The sequence below is a fragment of the Notothenia rossii genome (assembly GCF_949606895.1).
Source record: "Notothenia rossii genome assembly, chromosome: 11".
In the NCBI taxonomy this organism is placed as follows: Eukaryota; Metazoa; Chordata; class Actinopteri; order Perciformes; family Nototheniidae; genus Notothenia; species Notothenia rossii.
In genome coordinates this window covers 29,514,130-29,536,319 of record NC_136910.1, presented here as the reverse complement: position 1 = coordinate 29,536,319, position 22,190 = coordinate 29,514,130, and the positions used below count along the sequence as shown (strand labels likewise).

General features: G+C 41.8%; 1 long non-coding RNA gene across 1 annotated transcript; it reads left to right on the top strand.

Moving 5' to 3' along the window:
- Positions 1–1,057: 1,057 nt before the first annotated feature.
- LOC307025043 lies at positions 1,058–2,447 on the top strand. Its single transcript, XR_013804047.1, has 2 exons — positions 1,058–2,077; positions 2,151–2,447. It is a non-coding gene; the product is annotated as an uncharacterized lncRNA (long non-coding RNA).
- Positions 2,448–22,190: the final 19,743 nt, after the last annotated feature.

The window sequence follows — 22,190 nt, the reverse complement described above, 5'->3', positions numbered from 1 at the left end:
TTGATCATTTGCTCCGCTAACAAATAATCAAATTGATGGATTCCAGAGAAGAGGAAACTTTGAAGGCCTTTTTCTCAAAATGATGACTCGGTGACAGTCATTATGTAATGTGACATATTTTGCTTAATATTTGGAGTACAATAACAATCCTGATATCATTAGAAAGCTAGGAACCCCCTCTTTCCAACAGTGTACACAACTCAAATGTGTCTTCGGGTCAATGTGACTGATTTCGATGGAGCAGGTCACATATCAGTATATCATGTGGTTTTATATGTACTCTACAAAGTAACAAGTAACTATCACTTGGAATGAAGTGGAATACTAAGTGCAATTATTGTAGAGGAGTTGAAGTATAAAGTAGCAATAGCTAGAATTACTTAAGTAAAGTACAAATTTGTCAAAAAAGTACTTGAGTACAATACTTGAGTAATGAAGGATTAGTTGAATTATTTGAAGTACTAAAGTAACGTGTTATGGCAGGAAAGTTAAATCTGGTATATTCATTTTAATGTCACCTTATATATATTCATGTGTGTTAAATTTGAAGGGACAAAGTATATTTTCCCCAATATATTGAGGTGAAGTCTTTGTGTTTAGAGAGGGATGCAAGCAGGGGACATCCTTATTTGGGGATAGCTCCAAAACTCTGGAATGTTTCCCTCATAAAAGAAGAGGGTGCGTTACACATGCTTAGGGCAAATGTGTGTGTTTTCATTGCAGTAAATATATGTGCTGCGTGATTACTGTTCAACTATACATCTGTTTTTATTCTTTCATGTGTGGGTACTAAATGGCTACAAACATTGTGGAGAAATTAGCTTAAACATGTTTTATTACTCTATATGAAATGGAATCAGCTTTTATGACAGGGACGAGAGAGCTGGGGGAGGGGACATTCTTCTTAAGATTTTCAGCATGTCAATTATCAGGGAAATCTACTTGTTTTAAATAGATGTGTGTGGTTAATTACTTTGTATTAATAATAACAGTATGTGTAAAGGAAGCTGGAAATATACAATGTAAAACCTTTTATTTGAAGTAAAGATGTGAACAATAGCTCAAATGGCGGGAGGGGCTGTAGGACAAATGAGTGTGTTCTCTATATTAGGTCTGTGTGAAGTTTGACTATTTGAAAAGCATCTCTAATACTGCTTAAGAGCATAGGTAATGTGTTCCTCGTTATTATTGATATGAAAGTGATTTACATGTATTACGTATATTTAGCCAACTATAACAACTATATCTTAAAACATACTTTTAACTTGTGTGTGGTAGCCTGAGGCGGGAAGATGGACTCAGGGACAAAGGGCCATAAAGGGGATGTGTGTGTGCTGGCTGCAAGATGTGAAATAAGATAAGGAAACTTGTTGTTTAGAGCAGGTTCGTACCAGACACCAAAAGGTGCCTGGTCTTCGTCAAACTGAAAGAGACTTTTTGTTTCCGGGTTTCTTCTGCTGTGTCGCACTGATTGGGTGCGACAGGCCATGTGTTGGTCTCTCCCAATAAGATGACCTCTGGGGGAAAGCACGCACACACCTCCTTCTGTGTTTTTAATATGAAAGCCTGTGTTTTCCTGGGGTTCAATCTCTTTTTCTTCAGGCTGACCAGAGAGTAAGACAGGAGAAAGAGCAGGAAGTACTTCCTTTGTATTTGTATTGTTACTTTTTATCATTAAAACAAGATTATTGTTTAACTTGCATTCTGGTGTTTCTTAATCCCTTCCTTTTTACGAATTTACCCAGCTTACCAAACGACACGCGGAGACGAGGTTGGTTTTAAACATCTTCCAAATCTCCAACAGTAATTGAGTTAAATTTACTTAGTTACTTTCCACCACTGGCTGCTTCACAGTAAAAGCAATGCAGTGCTTGCCGTAGCAGTAGCAGGAAGCATTTGGTTGACAGTTAAAAAACAAAGTGAAATCACGAGATGCTCCATTCCAGAGCAGATATTCAATTATGCTGTCTGTCTGTCTGTCTGCAGCTGTTCTGGGAGAGGAGGTTGAAAGGTCTGAGGTCATCAGACATCACAGAGGAAGTACTGCAGACCCTGGACCTGCTTAAAGGCCTGCAAAGTAAGTCTCCATGGTGACGCTGAGCTCACACCTTGCCCTCTCTTGCGGTGACATGTGACCTCTCTCTGTGAAGGTGTTGGACCAAAATGCTTTCTGCTGCTGCGGACAAGAAAGCCAAACAACTCGCGTTCACGAGGCATCAACCTCCAAAACCCTTTCGAGGGCTACAAGAAACGAGGTGAGTAGCCTACAAGATTGAAGCTGCAGATAACGAACGAGTAAATGAAAACAGAATGAGGCGGAGAAGTGTGTGTGTGTGTGTGTGTGTGTGTGTGTGTGTGTGTGTGTGTGTGTGTGTGTGTGTGTGTGTGTGTGTGTGTGTGTGTGTGTGTGTGTGTGTGTGTGTGTGTGTGTGTGAGAGAGATTAAAATAGCCCAATTGCTTTTACAATAAATAAACATTGAACGTGTTTAATTGAATAGTAAAGGGGTTTAACGTTAGTGGCAGGTTGTGTGTGAGAGAGAATAAGTAAGACAGCCCAATATTTAAAAAAAAATTGATAATTTCTTCCCGCATATTTAGCATATTTCGCCACTTTCCGCATATTTCGCAACTTCCCGCAGTTTCACCGCATAAAATCACATAAAAACCCCGCATGTTTAATCCCATAATCAAGGATTTTAGCCCGCATAATCAAGGAATTTAGCCCGCATAATCAAGGATTTTAGCACGCGTTTTTCTGGAGGGTCTAATAAATGTGTCTCCCATATGAAGGTAGATATGGTGCAAAATGCGAGAGCGTGTAAAACCTGATGTGAGCACTTGCAGAAAAAAAATCTGAGCTTGTGTGCATACATTTACGCTTGTATAAAATATCCACGTAACTGTGAACCAAATGTACACTTGTATAAAATATCCACGTAACTGTGAACCACATTTGAAGTCACAAAAGAAAAAAAAAGGTTTTGTAGCTTGTAGAAAAAAAATGAACTTAGTGATGAAATGTTCACTTGCAGAAAAACACATATTTTTTAAATATATTTTCCATTACAACTGCAACTTGGTTATTAGCCTACAACCTCTCAAATAAGTCATTACAACTTGACGAATCTGCTCTGTGGCAGTATAAATCGACGAATCTGCGGTCTTGACTTTTGCTACACTTCTTGCGATAAATGTGTCGCAAAAGGAATTTTCACCTGTAGATCAGCTGTAGATGTGGGGGGAGGGAGGGGGGTTGGAGCGAAGCGGCGGAGCTATCAGAACGACGAGACTTGACTGCGGGGCTAACGGTTCGTGTCGCTACCAGTCCGCTGACATTGCGCGTCAATCAACGGTACGTTTTGCCCATTACTTGCCCAGTATTACTTTGAATATTATTATTGTGTATGAGGATTAAATCTGCTTTGAAGACCACCGTTTTATATCGTGCAGTTTAGCGGCAAAATAACATCAGTTAGCCAGCTAACGCTAGCTTTGTTGAGTTTATGCTAACTAAACAAGTAGTGGTTGTAGTCTACAGCAGTAATTAATATATTGTAGCCTAGTGCTTTGGCACTAACGGTTGATAACCGTTTATGAAAATAAAACCAATTGAACTGTACTGAAATAATGACACGTTTTATAATTGTCTTGGGCTCCTGCTGTGTTTTTAAAGCCTTTGTAAATTATCCATGCTATTTTCTATTTAGAACGAAGACTTCAGAATCTTAAAATCCCTTGACGTTTGTATGCAATTGTGCTAAATTCAACTCTGGAATCAAGCAAATATGAATATGTTTGTATGACATTAGTTATTTATATTTTGCCATCACTTAATTATACGTTTAATACATTTAAGTCAAGCTAAGGTACATTTGATGGTAGCTAGTTAGTACTATTACCTTTGAGGCCTCCTCCAAACAGCATAATAACCCAACCCAGTCTCATGGCATGGGAGAGGAGGACGCGCTCGAGTACGGGGACGAGGTCCGGGTGTACGAGGACAAAGATCACGAGGAGGTGGTGTCCGAGGAGGAGGAGGAGGAGGAGGAGGAGGAGGAGGAGGAGGAGCGGGTTTCGGGAGGACAACGGGGAGAACGGAAAGAGCAGAGAGGGCACCGAGAGACGCAGGGCCGCAACAAGGAGCCCGGGGCACAGAGTTCGGAAGACGGACGAGGGTCTAGCCACCGAGCGGGGCCAGAGGAGGAGGAGGAAGAAGAAGAAGAAGAAGAAGAAGAAGAAGAAGAAGAAGAAGAAGAAGAAGAAGAAGAAGGGCACCGGGGGGAACACGCGCGGGCTCGCGAGACACCTGGTCCAGAGGGTGAGGGCGGAGGAGGAGAACAAGAGGATCGCGGTGATGAAAAAGGAGGACGATGATGAAGAATATGACGATGAAGAAGAAGAGGAAGAAGACGAAGAGGATGGATACAAAGACAAAGACTGCGCTCGAGGGGAGGACGATGAGGACGAAGAAGATCAAGAAGAAGAAGAAGAAGAAGAAGAAGAAGAAGAAGAAGAAGAAGAAGGAGGAGGCCGAGGAGAAGAACAACGAGACCACCGAGGAGGAGCTCGCTAACAAGTACGGGACGAACAGCGAGCCGCAGCAGCAGCCGCCCCCGTTCCAGCGAGAGAGACTTTTCTCTCAAAGAACGGACAGCTGACTTGGTCATCTTTGCCCTACGCAGGGAACGAGGCCGCGGCGGTCTCCGTCTCCTCCTCCTCCTCCTCCGGGGGCCCCACCGCGCACGCCGCGGCCCACGCGCGAGACATCGAGTCCGCGTTCCGCTTGTTCGTCACCCCGGCCATCGAGCGAGTGGTCCTCGACATGACGAACCTGGAGGGCGCGCGGAGATGCGGAGACGCGTGGGCCGGGATGGACGAGACGAACCTGCCCGCGTACACGGGGCTGTTGATCTTGGCGGGCGTGTACAAGTCCCGGGGCGAGGCCGCGGCCAGCCTGTGGGACGCGGAGAGCGGTGCACCGGGTCTGGGACATGTGGACGGAGCGGCTCCCATACCTCTACGAGCCCGGGCCCGAGGTCACGTTGGACGAGCAACTGGTTCCGTTCAGAGGTAGGTAGGTGACGCGTCCGTCCGTCCGTCCGTCCCTCCCTCCCTCCGTACATCCGTGTATCTATCCGTGTATCATCCGTCTGTCTATCCTTCCGTCTATCCATCCGTCTATCCATCCGTCTATCCGTCTATCCGTCTATCCAGCTATCCATCAATCTATCCGTCTACGACACGTACATTTACATTCTCCCCATCTCCGCTTTTTCTAGGCCGCTGCGGCTTCAAGCAGTACATGCCGAGCAAGCCCGCCAAATACGGAATCAAGTCCTGGGTGGCCTGCAACGCCAAGTCCAGCTACGCGTGGAACATCCAGGTGTACACCGGCAAGGCCAGCGCCGGGTGCCCGCTGGAAAAGAACCAGGGGATGCGGGTCGTGTTCGATCTCACCCGGGGGCTCGGAGGGGGTCGCAACGTCACGTGCGACACTTTTTTCACCTCTTACGAACTGGCGCAGCGGCTCATGGCGAGGAACATCCCCGTGGTGGGCACGGTGCGCAAAAACAGAACCGAGTTCCCCGGGGCGCTCGTGGTGCAGAGGCCCGCACGGGGCAGACGGGTCTTTTCCTCAGAGTTTGCCTTCACGCGAGGCCCCCGACACCTCCGCGCGCACGGACCCCCCGTCGCCCTCCTCCTCCTCCTCCTCCTCCGCGTCTCTGCCCCGTGCCGAGGCGAGCAAGAGGAAGAGGTGTCAGATCTGCCCGTCCAAAAAGGACCGTAAGACGCACGCGGCGTGCTGCGGATGCGGCGATCCGTGAGCGCGGTTCGGTTTCGCAGTTTGACCCGGCGGAGGGGAGGACACGGGGCGCGCAGGGGATCGGAGGACAACGTGAGGGTTAAGCTTGCTGATTGGATGTTTTAGCCACAATGCATGCTGGGATTTGGTGTTTATATGATATGAAATCCGGAAAACATTAAAAAAGAATAAAATAATACTTAATTCCGAGTGTTCTTGCTTTTCTCTTTGAAAGTCATCACATAACCGTATTGTAATACACGGTCCGGCTGCATTACATATTACAGATCTGCCGTAGTTCTTTATTTATAGAGCCCTGATGAGAAGACCTTTGGAAAAACTGGAAGAAATGCCGCCGAAACTGAATACTTAACGTGGATCATAAATATATCAACAATTAAACAACATCTTCAATTTCTCTTCACACAATACGTCTCCTTGCAGTATCAACCTTAATTTGGCTGACTTTTATATTTGATCTAATTCGTAGATAGGTTATATTTACACCATAACGGTGCACAGCTGATATAAAAGGACTTTGATTTTCTTTGAATATAAGAATGTAAATACTGAGTCTGAAATAGTATAACAATATGCTATAAAATTATGTGAAAACATGTATAAAACTACACATCTTCAGATGTTGTACATACATAAGTGTCCTACACTGATAATACAAAGTTATTATGGCTGTGTGTACCTTGTGTGCACCGCCTAGTGGTTAAAGCACGTTATTGAATTATTGTTTTTATGTGTTATATTTGATTAAAAAGATATTAAGAGTACATACTTTCTTAGGGGGAAAGTAGAAGGTCTGTGATAGAAATATAGAATATAAAAAAGCAAGAAGATACTGTAAGTGATCTCTACAATAAAACAGTTTAGTGCCAGATGTACAAAGATATTAATAGGAGGATGTGCAAAACAGAAAAACGAATTAACCTTTATTTAAACATTAAATAATACTTTAGATTAAGGTCCTCTTTTAAATAAGAAAAAAACTTTGGGGGTATCTACAGATAAATATTAAGCCTGACAAAGTACTTAACGTCTAATATATTGCTTTCCTGCAATGTTAACTATGTTGAAGCACTTATTAACTGATATTATACATATGAATTATACTCTTATGTATGTAGATAGAATAAGAAATGTGCAGAATATGACAGTTTAATGGTGGAGGTACAAACACATATTGATAGATGTCTTGTAATGTGCTGTTGAGGAACCTGTGACCCACGATTTTCATTCATTGCATACACCGTAGTTTTGTATATGATATGTCAATAACCTTTGAAAATCTTCAAATCTTGAAAGGGATGTGCAAAATAGCCGTTATACAGTCTTTAATTAACTATTAGAGAATAACGAGTAATGAATATACTTTATTACTCGTTTCCATTCATGTCAATTGCAGATACATGTTTAGTCTTCTCAAGCACCAACTCTCAAATATCTCTCCTGATTGTTGGCACTTGGCAATCAGGTTAACCTCTGAATTGTGGAGTAGAATTACAAAGTAACAATGAGCTGTCATGTGGGTATATATTAATGCTGCGCATTATGGACACAAGCGATTTTCACCCATTTATTAATTATATGTTTTACATTTGATAACACAAATGTGTTTAATACTGGCAACTTCTAATTGTGGGAAAAACGAAAACGTTCAGTAGAGACGTCCCATGGAGCATTTTGCGAAACACAATAGCCAGCATGTGTAGTTCTGGGGGGGGCGTTCGATTCCAGTTTTGGATAGTCTGGCGTGGTTTTGTTCCATTTCAAACAGCTGTTTGACGCTCGGCGTAACCTTGGCGCACTGCCACTCCAACATCCAATCCCAGCGCTTGAAGATTAATCACGGGGACTGTAGTCCTAAACGATAGCTGGGGATTATGGGTAGTGTAGTGTCTTCGGCCATCCTAAACTCCTAGAGGCCTACGTCTGTTTCCGGTTATTTTTATTTTGAAATTCAGTTCCTGACGGACACCAAAAAAGCCAGAGATTATGGAATTAAACCAATAAATAAAAGCAAGGATAATTGTGTGTTATTGGTGAGTAAATAACAGTGTGTTATTTTGAAAAGAATAACAAATTAGAAGGAAAAAAAGATTTAAAAATACAGATTTCAGTATTCTGAGGCTCTGAGCCCCATTTATTTTCCTCACAGACGGGAACAAAAGTCAGAAATTATACGATTTAAAATAAAAGCAATAATTGTGGCTTGATATTGAGTAAGAACATGTTTTTATGAACCACACAGCTTCCGGTCTTCCACGACCCGACCGGAGAAAAAGACGTGCTGCAGGTATGAAACACATTACCAGTAGAAATACATTGCTTTTAAAATCGTGCTGTGCAACACGAATAAAAGGAGAAAATCGTGTTGGTGAACACGAATCAATAGATTAAAAATCGTGTTGGTGAACACGAAATGCCATGAGACTGGGTTGAATAACCAGACAGTATCATTAAAACTAAGTACCAGTTCTAGATCCTTGACTTTAGACAAACAATTCAAGAGACAACATGTATTTAAAGACCAATCTTTATTTGAAGGTGCCTCTTAACCTGATATATTAGTTATACAGTAATAGTATTGACAATCTAAAAAAATTTAGCAACTCAACTGTCAACTTTATATTTCTTATTGTCTAAAGCATTTATTATTTGCTTATTATTTTTTCCCCTCATATTCAGTGTGGACGGATTGAGACAGCGTGGTGTCCATAGAGCTGCAGAGACTTCAGGGAGAAACCTCTCTGTGATGGACGTCCTGTCTGTTGGTTTGGAGAGGACTGAGGGTCTTTCCTCAGCGAGGAGGTCCAGGCCTGATGGAGGAGCCCATGATGGGCAAAGCTGATACCAACTGCACAGGCCTAGTCTGTCACGTTATTTGACTAAATGTGTTTACTTATACATTTAATAGGCTTTACACCTTCTGTCCATATGTGCTTTTTATTTAAAACATTTTTGGTTAACTTTTGGTTCACATTTCAATAAATTGTTTTTGTATTTGCACTCCTTTCGTCCATTATTCTTACTGAAAATAGATTACACATTCACATCTGACTGAAGATTGGCCCCATTTATTTGTGACGTTACAAACTCTGCGGTACCAGGCACAAGTGTTGTGAAGCTCATAAAGTGAGGCAAATAGAAATAATCAGCTGATGGAGTGTAGATGTGGAAATAGATGCATCCCATCAGCTGACTATGTTTTTCGCCACACTTTATAAGCCTGACTATAACCACCCCTTCTCTGATGGGCAGGCAGCGTCACAAACAAATGATGGTCCTGATATAAAATAAATAAATAATTCGGTCTGCAGATCTTTGTTTTCACAATAAAAGTAGTTTCTTAGTGAATGTCCTGTACTGGTCTTAAAATCTCATAAAATCAGCTTTTAATTTTCCTCTTGGATGTTCTTCTTGACCCTCAGAGAAAGAGGGGATGTCTTTCAGGCATGTCTTTCCTAACAAAAATGACAGGAAACATAAAACATATTATAGCAGAACAAGTGTGTTATTTATGAAAGCGGTGTGTTTGTGTGTTTAGGGGCTGTAGATATAATTATTTTGTAATTGTAATCAGATTATGAATGAACAGTATGAAATTCATCAACATTGAACTCAAAAAACCTGGACTGAAACCTGACTCCCTCAATAATTACTGGTCCATCTCTTGCCTCCCATTCCTGTCAAAAATCCTGGAGCAAACTGTTGCCTCCCAACTCAAAACTCACCTGGACTGCAATAACCTTCATGAACCTTTTTAATCTGGTTTCCGTACTCGCCACAGCCCAGAATCTGCCCTACTCAAGGTCACCAAAGACATTCTCCTCTCTGCTGACTCTGGTTCCCTCTCAATTCTCATTCTCCTTGACCTAACCGCCGCATTTGACACTATCAATCAATCCATCAACATCACCCGCCTCCTGTCTTCCATTGGCATAACCGGCACTGCACTCTCCTGTTTTCATTCATCTCCTCGACAGACATACATTTATCTCCATCAAGAACTCAAAATCCCCCACAGCCCCCGTCAATCATGGCGTCCCTCAGGGTTCTGTACTTGTTCCCCTTCTGTTCATCATCTACATCCTCCCAATTAGACAAATCCTCCATCAACACCAACTCCAGTTCCACTTTTATGCCAATGACACACAGCTGACACACTATTTCTGGTTGCAAAACAATTTTCTAAAACTCAACTGCAACAAATCACTCATAATCATCGGCCCAAACTCTCTTACCTGCTCAACCCAGGATTTTTCACTTACCATCGACTCCTATCATCCTGGACCCCACCCTCAATGTCCTCCCTCATGTTAACCAGGTCACAACAACCGCCTTCTTCCACGCATCAGACCTTCCCTCTCATCCACCGCTGCTGAAACTCTGATCCATGCCTTCATAACATCCCAACTGGATTACTGCATTCTTTATGGTTCTCCTGCATACATTCTCAAAAAACGTCAGTATTAGTAACTCAGCTGCCCGCAGAGGTGGGACCAAGTCATTGTTTTGCAAGTCAGAGTCAAGTCTCAAGTCTTTGCGCTCAAGTCTGAGTCAAGTCTCAAGTCAGGATGGGCAAGTCCAAGTCAAGTCCAAGTCCTAAACTTTGACAAAACGAGTCTTAAAAAAGTCATTATGTGCTTTTCAACAAATGTAATGACATCCATCAACAGAATAATACTTAATAATCAAACTGCTCTTTATTAGTCACATTAATAATTTAATAATACATTTTCTCTCTGCTGGTAAAGTAACGTGTTTTTTTCCAATTTAAGAGGGATCAGTAAAGTAACGCTACTGTGACGGTTTGATTCAGAAGGAGTTTAATGCATAAGATCCCTGATGTTGAGGTGACCAGAATGTTTATTTCCACTGTGTACAACATGCAGGCCCGGTTCAATAACAAAATGACTCAGGGTGCATCCGAGATTAGAGAGGGTGCAGTAGTAAAGTGCTATTTCTATAAGTGGGGAGTGGACCTAACACCCTCTAGGGGGGTCCTCACCTCCTCTAGGAGGCGATCACCTCCTCTAGGGGGGTCTGGGGGCATGCTCCCCCGGGAAGACTTTTTTTTAAATATTGAAGTTAAAAGTATCAATCTGGTGCACTTTTAGAGCAAAATTAAGAGATCTATGGATCTATGTGCTTTTTGCTTGATTCATGCCTTCCCAGTCCCTTATCACGTACAAGAGCATGGCGCCAGTTGTTGTAGCCAGTTGTGGTGAAGGCATCTGACTTACTTGAACCGAAATGTCTACATGCATAGCAGAAGATGGCATCTTTTTTACATGAATATTCCAGCCAATCTCTGTTTTGAAACCATGAGCTGCAAAATGAGCGCCTTACCCCACTGTACAGGCGAGTTGCGTACTTTTTTAAATATACCTGGGCAGGCTCTGTTTTGCCGAGGTCCTCTGGCACTTGCGGGTCGCTGAGGGTTGGCGGTGTTTGGGGCAACAAAGACCGCTGGGGCTGCACAGCCTCCGTGGGCGAGGCGGGCAAAGCCGGCGAGTCGGGCGTTAGTGTCCACGACAGGGGCCACGGGTAACGTAATGTCCACATGATCTGAACTGTTATTACCTGCAGTGTTACTGCTGGCGATAAGGTCTGGTTGTTTTAACCATTTTCTGATGTTCATCATTGACTGCTGTGTAAGCACCTTGCAGATGATGAAAGCGCAGCGGCACAGGTCATGCGCATCTGACATAATCACGTTACTTACCGTTTAAATTGACCAAATAAATGCAGCAGATAATGTTATTTAACCTCAATTACAATTTATTTTATTTCAACTACATTCTTCTTCTTCTTTTTTTTTTTCTTCTTCTTCTTCTTCTTCTTCTTCTTCTTCTTCTTCTTCTTCTTCTTCTTCTTCTTATTATTATTATTATTACTACTATTATTATTATGTATTTCATATTTTTCACTTTTCATTTTTTTCACTTTTCATTTTTCAACTGAGGGTGCATAACGACTCAACTGAGGATGCAATGCACCCTTATGCACCCCCGTAGAACCGGGCCTGTAAGGGACCCACAATCTATTTTTATGCAAGGGATAATGTGCAGCGAGGCGGTCTCTATGGGGAAAAGAACACCTGCATCTAGATCCCTCTGCAGGTGGTACTTTAAGTATATTTTGATGCTAATACTTTTGTACTTTTACTTTTAACATTTTGAATGCAGAACTTTTTATTGTAACCGAGTATTCCTTCACTCTGGTACTTTTACTCAAGTACAAGATCTGAACTTCTCCCACCTCCGACAATAAATCCTGAGTGGTTACCAAAGAGAAAACCTGCTCTGAAGGTTATTTTCATTTTACAAATCCTTCACTCAGCTTTGCTTTCTCCAATATCATTGAAATGCAGCCAGATGCTGCTTATTTTTTCGGTTTTCGCAAATTTCTTGACTTTTTCTGACGCGCTTGCATTTAAATCCGTCTCCCCGTCGCTCTGTGGCAGCTGGCCTGTAACACTACACCTGCTGTGCCCCCCACCCTTCTTTCACATAATGGTATGATCCTAGTGTGTCCTCGCATATGATTGGCCGCATGGTGGCCCAGCTAAATAAAGACCCGCCCCTGCCTGCAAGGATTCTCAGCAAGAGTAGGAGCAGCTGAAGATTCTGCTCTCCCCGACGGGAGTCTGCTCTTCTAGCGGCATCTCGCGATCGGCGTGTTGGAGACCTCTGAATTAAATTATCAAGTCACCTCAAGTCAGAAGGCTCAAGTCCAAGTCAAGTCCTGAGTTATTGGTGTTCAATTCCAAGTCAAGTCGCAAGTGTTTTGTGATTTTGTCAAGTCGAGTCTCTAGTCATCAAATTGGTGACTCGAGTCTGACTCGAGTCCAAGTCATGTGACTCGAGTCCACACCTCTGCCGTTTGGAGCATGTTAACTGGAGTTATGAGAAAACCGTGTTTCACGGCGACCATTTTGTTACCATAGCAAAGACATGTGATGAAATCTCAAAACTGATACATATATGTCTCGAGGGCTTGACGGTTAGCACACATGTGAAATTTCAACCCTTTTTTACCATTTACACAGGAGTTATAGCAATATTGTGCTAAACGGCGATGGAGGCATTGCCATGGCAACAGCTTTTGGGGAAAACTCACTATTGTCATTTTGAGGTGTTGAGGGCCGGACCATTAGCCATCATCAGAACTCTTGTGCCGTTTGGACGATTTTCCATTGAATTATGACAACACCCTGTTTCATGGCGAGGGATCTGTTGCCATGGCAGCGACATATGATGACATCCCATAATTGGCGTAGAGCTGTTGAGGGCCGGACCATTAACTGTCATCTGAAGTCTGGTGCAGTTTGGACCATTTTCCATTGACTTAAGACAACATTGTGTTTTATGGCGAGGGAAGCGTTGCCATGGAAACGACAAATTGTGAGATTTCAGATTTCACGTAGAGCTGTTGAGGCATGGACCGGTGATATAAAAGTGAAGATTGGGGGACGATGGGACCGTGTCCATTGGAGTTACAGCAGCACCGTGTTTTATGGCGAAGGATCCGTTGCCATGGTAACGCCACATTAAGTAACATCAGATTTGACCTAGAGCGGTTCAGGGCCGCAGTGTTAACCATCATGTGAAGTTTGGTGGCGTTCTGAGCTTGTCAGTTTGAGTTATGACATCATCGTGTTCCATGTCGAGGGATCGCCTAGCATCGAGCGAACGCGAACGGCCTGCCCGTATGCTCACCTCCACCCTACGCTCTGACCACCTCACCCCTAGCCTCCAGGACCTCCACTGGCTCCCCACCAAACACCGCATTGACTTTAAAATCTTACTATTCACTTTCAAAGCCCTAAACAACCTTTAGAAAGTCGCACCGTAACTCAGAATAACCTGAAATTTTGCAAACGTATCCGTTTCGACCATAGACTGTATATATAAATGGACGTAGGGTCCGTGACGTCACCCATAGGATTCTGCAGAGTTGCCGAGAAGCCCTTAGTAGGCGGAGTCGGCCACTAACGGCTCGACACTGACGTCAGAGTTCAACTCCCGCCTACTCCAGCCTGCTCCAAATAAGGGCAAAAGAGGCGGAGCTGAGGCGAGACCTCCTGCCACCGAGCTGAAAGTTCCAGAGCTAGCTGAAGCTACCAAGCTAAGCTAACATGTTCCCCATCTGCACACTGCCGTGGCATTTTACGTTTCTAACGTAAGCGGACATGAAACTATTCAGCAAAACTATAAATAATAATCTAAGTTATTGAGTTTTTAGCAAAATCCCTTATCCCTGTGCTAAATTCAACACCGGAATCAAGCAAATATTAATATGTTTGCATGACATTAGTTATTTATATTTTGATATAACTTAATTATACATTTAATACATTTAAGTCAAGCTAAGGTACATGTGATGGTAGCTAGTTAGTGCTCTTACAGATGGAGCACTGAATTTCGGACTCCAGTTTACAGCTTCCTGCCTACCACCAGCCAAAGACCAGTATAGAGGAATGTTAAGCCCTCCCACTATTTTACAAGAGGGCGTTGCCAGATTTTCAATTTCAGGTTTTAACCAGGAGATGGCGCTTCATTCACAAATACAGAAAGACAAGTTTCATGGACTTTCAGGTGTGTTTTGAAGAGCATTTGAACACATCAATATTTTAGATCAACTAAAGTATATCTAATCTTGTAATTCAATAATATATAGTCTTTATATATTAAATAATCATCCTTATAATGTAAATGTTTACATTACACTTATTTATTTGTTATGCTCATACTTTAACCTTTACAATCGTTTGCTTTAATATGCAGTATATTTTTTGTATATTTTTGTGTTTACTTCCTCCTACTCCCTTTCGGACACATACTGTATGATTTATTATTATTATTAATATGAAGATATTATTAAGATAAGATAAGATGGTACTTTATTGATTGAACATTTTAGTTTAGAATGTGCTGTCCCACGGTAATTCAGAAGGCTCACAGGTTATGGGATTAGTTTTGTATCATAAAGATAAAACAACACTTTCTCAGAATAAAGCAAAACTATGAGTTTAAAAGAAAAAAAAACGAAGTCAAGCAAAATAAAATATAAGTTGCAAACAAATCATTTGTGTAATCATGTAAACTATAAGTCTTTTTTCTTTGTTTTAACATAGGTTTTTGTTTGCAGTTCTTGTTTCTTCTTTCTCAATGATCAGACTTTTGCTCTCTCTGCATCTTTCTCTTTTGCGCTCCCTCATTTTTTGTTTGAGATTTTGACACAAACATCCCAGGTGGGCGGGACTTTCAAGGGTGCGTCCCAATTGGCTACTCAGTTTTTGAGTGAAAGCCCACTACACCATAGATCATACAGTGCAACTCAAGCAGCAAACTCCAGAGTCCACTCGTCCACGTTAGTGTCGGTGCCTCCTGGGGAGTTTTCATGAACATATCGGACTTATCTTATGGATTGCTGTGCATTATACTTGTGATGTGTAGTTCATACTTTATTTCAACTTTAAATATTTTAATACCTGAACACACTGCTGCTGTTAAATAATTTCCCAATTTGGGATTGATAAAGTGTCTGTCTGTCTATTTATTAGATTAAAAAAACACATCTATGTATTTTCAAGCTAAAGGTGATACACAATATAAACTGTATACTGTTATTTTTTCAAAGACATGTTACATTTCAAAAGCATATATTGCTATTTTTAGACAAACAATTAAAGACTGCTTTAATTTAACAAATTCTGCAATATAAAAGTGCAGATTTGCTTTATTAAACAGAGCAAACCTAGGTTGCATACCAACACAATTAGGAACATGCTCACATCTCACTATGTTGGTCCGAAGAGCTGAAGCATTCATACACAATGGATACAAACTGTGTTGTTTCATTCTAAATCCTGTGAGAACATGATATACATTTAGCATTAAAAACTCAACATACTATTCCTAGCCTGAGGAAGATCTGAATAATCAACAGATTTGAATGGAATCTCTAACATTTTCATGTAGAATAAAGACAAAAGAGTGATTATACAAATTACATTTATTGAAATTTGAACCAGAAGATGAAGTCTCAAATAATGTTTTAAATAAAAGGACATAAAACAAAAAGGTGGATAATAATACAATCTATTAAATGTATATGTAAAGACATTTTGTCAAATGAAATGACACTGAGCAGGTGATAACAGTAACGCCAGCGTGGATGAAGCTGGTGCAGTTCTTTCTAAAACTAATCCCATAACAGGTGACATTCCGACCATTATTTAAAACAATACTGTAGGTGCTTTCCCACCGTCTACAGTTTGATTTGCATAGAGGGAGCTATGTGGCTGAATGGCCAGCGATTAGGTGTGGCGCATTTATCATAGGTGATCAGAGCTAACTGCCTGCCGTCAGATTTCATTTAAAAAACAGATCTGATTTTAAGCTTCATTCACAAATACAGAAAGACAACTTTTCCAGCACTTTCAGTTGTGTTTTGAAGAGCATTTGAACACATCAATAGTTTAGATCAACTAAAGTATATCTAATCTTGTAATTCAATAATATATAGTCTTTATATATTAAATAATCATAATAATAATGTAAAGGTTTACATTACACTTCTTTATTTGTTATGCTCATACTTTTATCTTTACAATCGTTTGCTTTAATATGCAGTATATTTTTTGTATATTTTTGTGTTTGCTTCCTCCTTCTCAATTTCGGAGACATACTGTATGATTTATTATTATTATTAATATGAAGATATTATTAAGATAAGATAAGATGTTACTTTATTGATTGAACATTTTAGTTTAGAATGTGCTGTCCCACGGTAATTCAGAAGGCTCACAGGTCACATTCCGACCGTTAATTAAAACAATAGGTGCTTTCACACCGTCTACAGTTTGATTTGTATAGAGGGAGCTCTGTGGCTGAATGGCCAGTGATTAGGTGTGGTGCATTTATCATAGGTGATCAGAGCTAACTGCCGGGCATCAGATTTCATTTAAAAAACAGATCTGATTTTAAGACTATTTCTGCGCTCATAAAGAATGATAAGAATAAGAATAATGCGTATTGAACTGGTTTCATTAATTAGTGAGTTTATTTAACACTAGAACCGCCAATCGGGTCAATTTGTGTGATGTGTGTTGTGTGTGTGCAATGTAACTTTGTTTCAATAAAATATTAAAGTCTCCCAGTCCGTGACTTTTCCTGAAAGTGTGTTATGTAGCACCCTATGTTGTTACACATTGCATTCTAATAGCGGGATTTGACGGGTTTAGATAGGCCTATACAAAAACCTCTGGCGGTTCTAGTGTTAAGGTAATTAGGTACAGTAGAAGCCCTTTTTTAAGTAAAAGTTGAAGATATAAATATTATTATGAATATGGATAAATACTAGGCTATTTATTATTATAAACGTTAGTTCTTAACATCTATCACTGTGTATATCACCATTCTTTAATTAAATGCTTGATAAGTGCATGCAGATAAGTACAGTAAAACACGTACACAGATACATTATTTTGTATTTTTATTGAAAAATGACAATTTCACTTTCCACTATGTCCAACTTTATTTTGCACAACCAATGGTAGAACTTTATTGAGGCCTGTAATCAGTCGGCTACAGGTGTCTTGGGTCAGTCTTGTCTTCCAAAAATCCTCTATCGCTTGCATCAGCTCCTGCTTCGAGCCTGGTTTAGCCTCCTTCCGAATGTAGTCTTTCATCAAGTGCCAGACCAACTCGATGGGACTCAAATCCGGAGTTTATTCCCTCCGCCGCAATTCCAGCTGCAGCCGCGCTGTGTTTTGGGTCATTGTCTTGGAAGAAGCGGTGATCTGACCCAAAATGTTCCCTGATGTATGGATCTGCAGCTTCCTTGATGATACTGTTTTCAAAGTAGATTCTGTCCATGATTCCTTCAAAGATAACCAAAGGGCCTGGACCGTGGCGTGAAATCAATCCCCAGACATGCAACTTTATGGATGTTTTGGTTGAGGCTTTGCAACAGAATGGTCCTTCTTGTTGAAACTGAACCTTGCAAAGTGTTCCAGAGCTATTGTAGATTCATCCGTAAAAAGCACATCATGCCACGTTTCCCCAGACTCGATCCACTGGAGGGCTTGTCTCAGCCTTGCTTCTTTGTTGTGATCTCTGATCATTGGAGTGAAACGGGTCCTGCCATATTTCCAGCCAAGTTTTCTCCTGGCCTTGCGTATGCTGCTCAGTCCTAGCGAAACCCCAAAGTCCGCCTGAATTTTCCGCTTTACACCATGAGCCGTGAGCTCGTCGTCAGCTTCTGTCGCATTCTCGATCGCAGTCACGATATTGCTATAAAAGAAAAAGACAAAAGCCATCAGGGAAATGCAGAACTGTCACATACAGTATCAGCTGTTTACGATACGTGCTATACTATTAAATAAGGTAGGCTACTTACTGTTGGAGTTTTCTTGGACCTGAGCGGCGAGGTGGTTTCTCCTGAAAGTGGTTTCGCAGAGTGCTTTGTGAAACTTCTATGCCAAGGCTTGCAAAAAGTTCTTGGATTTTCCATTTGCCCGCATGACACGAATCTCCTGGGACCTCTCTCGGTTGATGCGTGTCATCCTTGCTGTAATAGTAATACGTAATAAGCCGGTTACGCAAATTAGTAGCCGACAAAAGTAGGTGCGGCTGTATACAGCTATCCAGGTGCACGAACACCATGTACGATTCACAGATAAATAGAGTGCATAACTTGCTTTTGGCACAACGTCTTTTTTGTGAATCAAGGAAGAACGCACAACCTCTTTTTTTGCAGAATGGATTCCAGCAATTTTTAACAGACCCGGAGAAAACGTCTTGCACAGGTGAGCTGACAGATTGTAAATAGGCCTAACCTATACTCTGCCCTTTAGACCTACTGTATGTGTGATTATTTGTTAATTTCACTTGTGCTTATGTCTAATTGTGTTATATTCTTTATTCCTAATTCCTATAGTCCGCCCCGCTGGTGGCTGCAGAAAAAGTGAAGCCGTCTCCTGCGCCAAAAAAAACAAGCAAAGTCAGACTTGTTCAAAAGAAAGCGGTACTTACTATTGGCCCTCATTGTCAATCATTAATACTTACACCATTTCTCTGCTATACAATATATTGTTTATTTCCATGTGACCACTGGTATTCATATTGTTTTTTCTGTTTCCTATCAGGCCATCACACTCGCTCTGCTCCCGGCATCTGCTTCATGCACGGCTAGATTGGGTGACGCAGAAATTCGTGCACTTAAAATCCGGTTGACCGCCACGGAGGCACAAGTGTCCGACCTGATTCAAGAGCGGGATGCCATGAGGATTATGCAGCAGACTGCAGAGTCGGAGCGGGCTGCCATTACGTTGGCACAGAAGACTGCAGAGTCGGAGCGGGCTGCCATGAGGTTGGAACTTCAGCAGCTGAACACGAGCGCCTACCAACCCAGGCGACTGTTTGGGTTCGATGTGGAAGACGCAGACCCACAGCCTATGCAGCCAGATGTGCCAATTCCGGCCGCTCCCATACGGACAGTGCCAGTGGCCAATCCAGCGGTCACTCCGGGGTCCGCAGCAACAACACGACCGTCGGCCACACCTGATGCGCCCACACCTGATGCGCGCCCACCTGATGCGCCCACCATCACCAGGGCAGTTTCCTCGGATTGCGAGGAAATGTTCTTCGAGGACTGCTTCCAAAAGGGACAGCGTCGCCCTGAGAAATTTGCGGGGGATATGTTCATGGCCATGTTGCCATTTGAAACATATGAGAACATGGTCAGAATAACTAACTGGAGCGGGAGCAAAGGGAAAATGCCCCTTCCCCTCAATGTAATGCAGACACTTGAGTCCAGTGTCTCCCGTCGGTTCCCAGGCCTGACCCTCGTTGGCGCCCCTGCCCCTGCCCTCGCCTGCAGCCCCGCCCTCCTCAGCCCCTGTGGTCCGTACGCGCCGGGGTCGGGCGGTACTTCCTCCCAGGCGCGAGGGTTTTGACTATGGGTGAATTCTGGGGGGGCTTGTGTGGTGATTGACATTATTCACCCACGGAACTATGGGTTGGGGTATTGTTCCGCACGGACATTAGTGAGTTGACCGGACTTCCTGTTTGCCCCGGTCTTTTCTTCCCGGGCAAAAAGCTGTTTACATGTTGTTCTGATGTTAAATAAAAGTCTAGCTTGTACCTTCGATACCCCGCCTCCGACTCCCGTCTCTCGGCACTACAGCACTGCCATTCCCCCACAAACATAACAGTCTTCGATTAAACGGTTGTCTCCTGTGTGCTCCACTTCCTATTGGCGCACCACGTGTAACTTTATCTGCGCACGAGAGGGTGAGACCTTATGCTAACCAATTTTGATTTATTTGGTATGTTTTGGATGAAATAATATGACTGGTATAAAATAAAATAAGAATAAAATTAATACATTTTTTTTGGATAAAATATTTGTATATATTTATAATTCAGCAAATATTACGATAAACTCACAGCTATGTGAGTTTATCACAGCAGTAACACCTCGCGGACCGGGGGTTGTGGACATAGATATATATATAAACACTAAATGAGTCACCCGCGCTGCTGGCCAATGGAGACCGACGTTGCCACTTGGCCGCCATCTTGCCACAGGCAGTTCTCTCATTCATAACATTATGGTTGACTATTTAAATAACCATAGCTTGCTCAATTTTCAACCAATTTTCAAACAGTTTGGTTTTTTATAAACATCAAACATGTAATTATGATACTGCATACTTATAATCGTGGACTTTCATATGAAAATAACATTAATCAGATAGAGCAATAGCTATACACACACACAAGGTATTTATATTAAATATTTGCCGGTGTATATATTTCCATTTATTTTATTATATTGTTAATATTTAAAATAAATTATAAAATTAAAATAAATTTATATTTTATATATAAAAATCGGTCTCATGTTACCACTCTGTAAGCCAAGAGTTGTTAATTTAGCAATGCCTTAGCTTGAAGAACAGGGACTCAACTAATGACAATAGCATATGTTGGTATATTATTTAGATATTGACACCTTTATCAGAAGAACCAAACCAACATAAAATGTGCTCACAGACAGGCCAGTTCTGTCTCATTTATCACAATTCTTTTTGACATGAGATCTTCATATCATCCTAGTTTTGTATTTAGTTTCTAGTTTTGTAAACAAATCCAGAACCTTTGAAATATGTTATTGAATAAAAGACCAAGAATAATATAAACTGTACCATGTGTCGTTTTGTGTCCTTCTGTAGTCCATTTGTGGTTTGTCTTGTCTCACCCCGGCTGATATATCACAAAAATCCACTGTTTAAATTGTTCCCTATATTGCCCCTATGCCCCTGTAAGGTGTCTTTGGGTGTTATGAAAGGCGGCCCCCCAAAATAAATGTATTATTATTATTAAGAAGAACAACTTGGTGTGGTGTGGAGGGGATGTAGGAAGCAGGAGCAGGTGGGGAGAGATGGGGCTTCAATGTTCAAGGTTATTTGTTTTAAATGTGTCTTGGAGATAAGGACCAGCTGCAAACAATAAAATACAGTATAACACAAAACCAATAAGACACACGGTGACACATGGCACACCAACTATCAATCATCGTCCAGCCTCAGCTTTGGTATTCTTTCACAACCATGTTATGGGTTTATTAGACTGAGCAAACATAAACATATGTGGGGAACATAGTGCTGCGTCTAATGGAACATGAATATTTAATAAATACATAGTAGGTGGCAGACAGCGGCGATTGGAGCATCCGGAGGCTGCACAAAAGTCCGGCATAGTCAGGTACTTCTGTAAACACAAAGCCAGCAAGTTCCTGTATCATAATGTAAGATGTTTTTAACAAGCCAAACCACTTGGAAGAAATCATGTGTAACTTAAGTTATGTTGAAAAGAAAGAGCAGTTCTGCCTCTCCCACTGGTGTAAAGTTGCAGGGTCAACTTTGTAATACTAGGTCTCACTCACAGCCTCTTGTTATTAGCCAGCTAATAAATGCAACCACATAACACAACACATTTCAGCGAGTTAAGAGTATTTTTGTGCAGATCACTCACCCTAAAACAGCTACCATAACGGTAATCAGAGTAACTGTGGACTGTGGCAAGATGGCGGCCGGTCAGCTACGCTGGAAAATCTCCCATGAGCCATCTAGTGTTTATATATATCTATGGTTGTGGACCCCTGGGATAGACGACAGACAAGCTCCTCCCGGCTCCTCCGGATGGAACTGCAGCCTGTTTTCGCTCTCTCTCTCTCTCTCTCTTTCTTTCATACGATGATCAATTTTGATTATAGGCGCATTCACACCGCAGTACTTTTCCAACAAAGGTTCATGAGAACTTAGTTAATCAGAACTCTCTAGTTCTCCTGAACTAA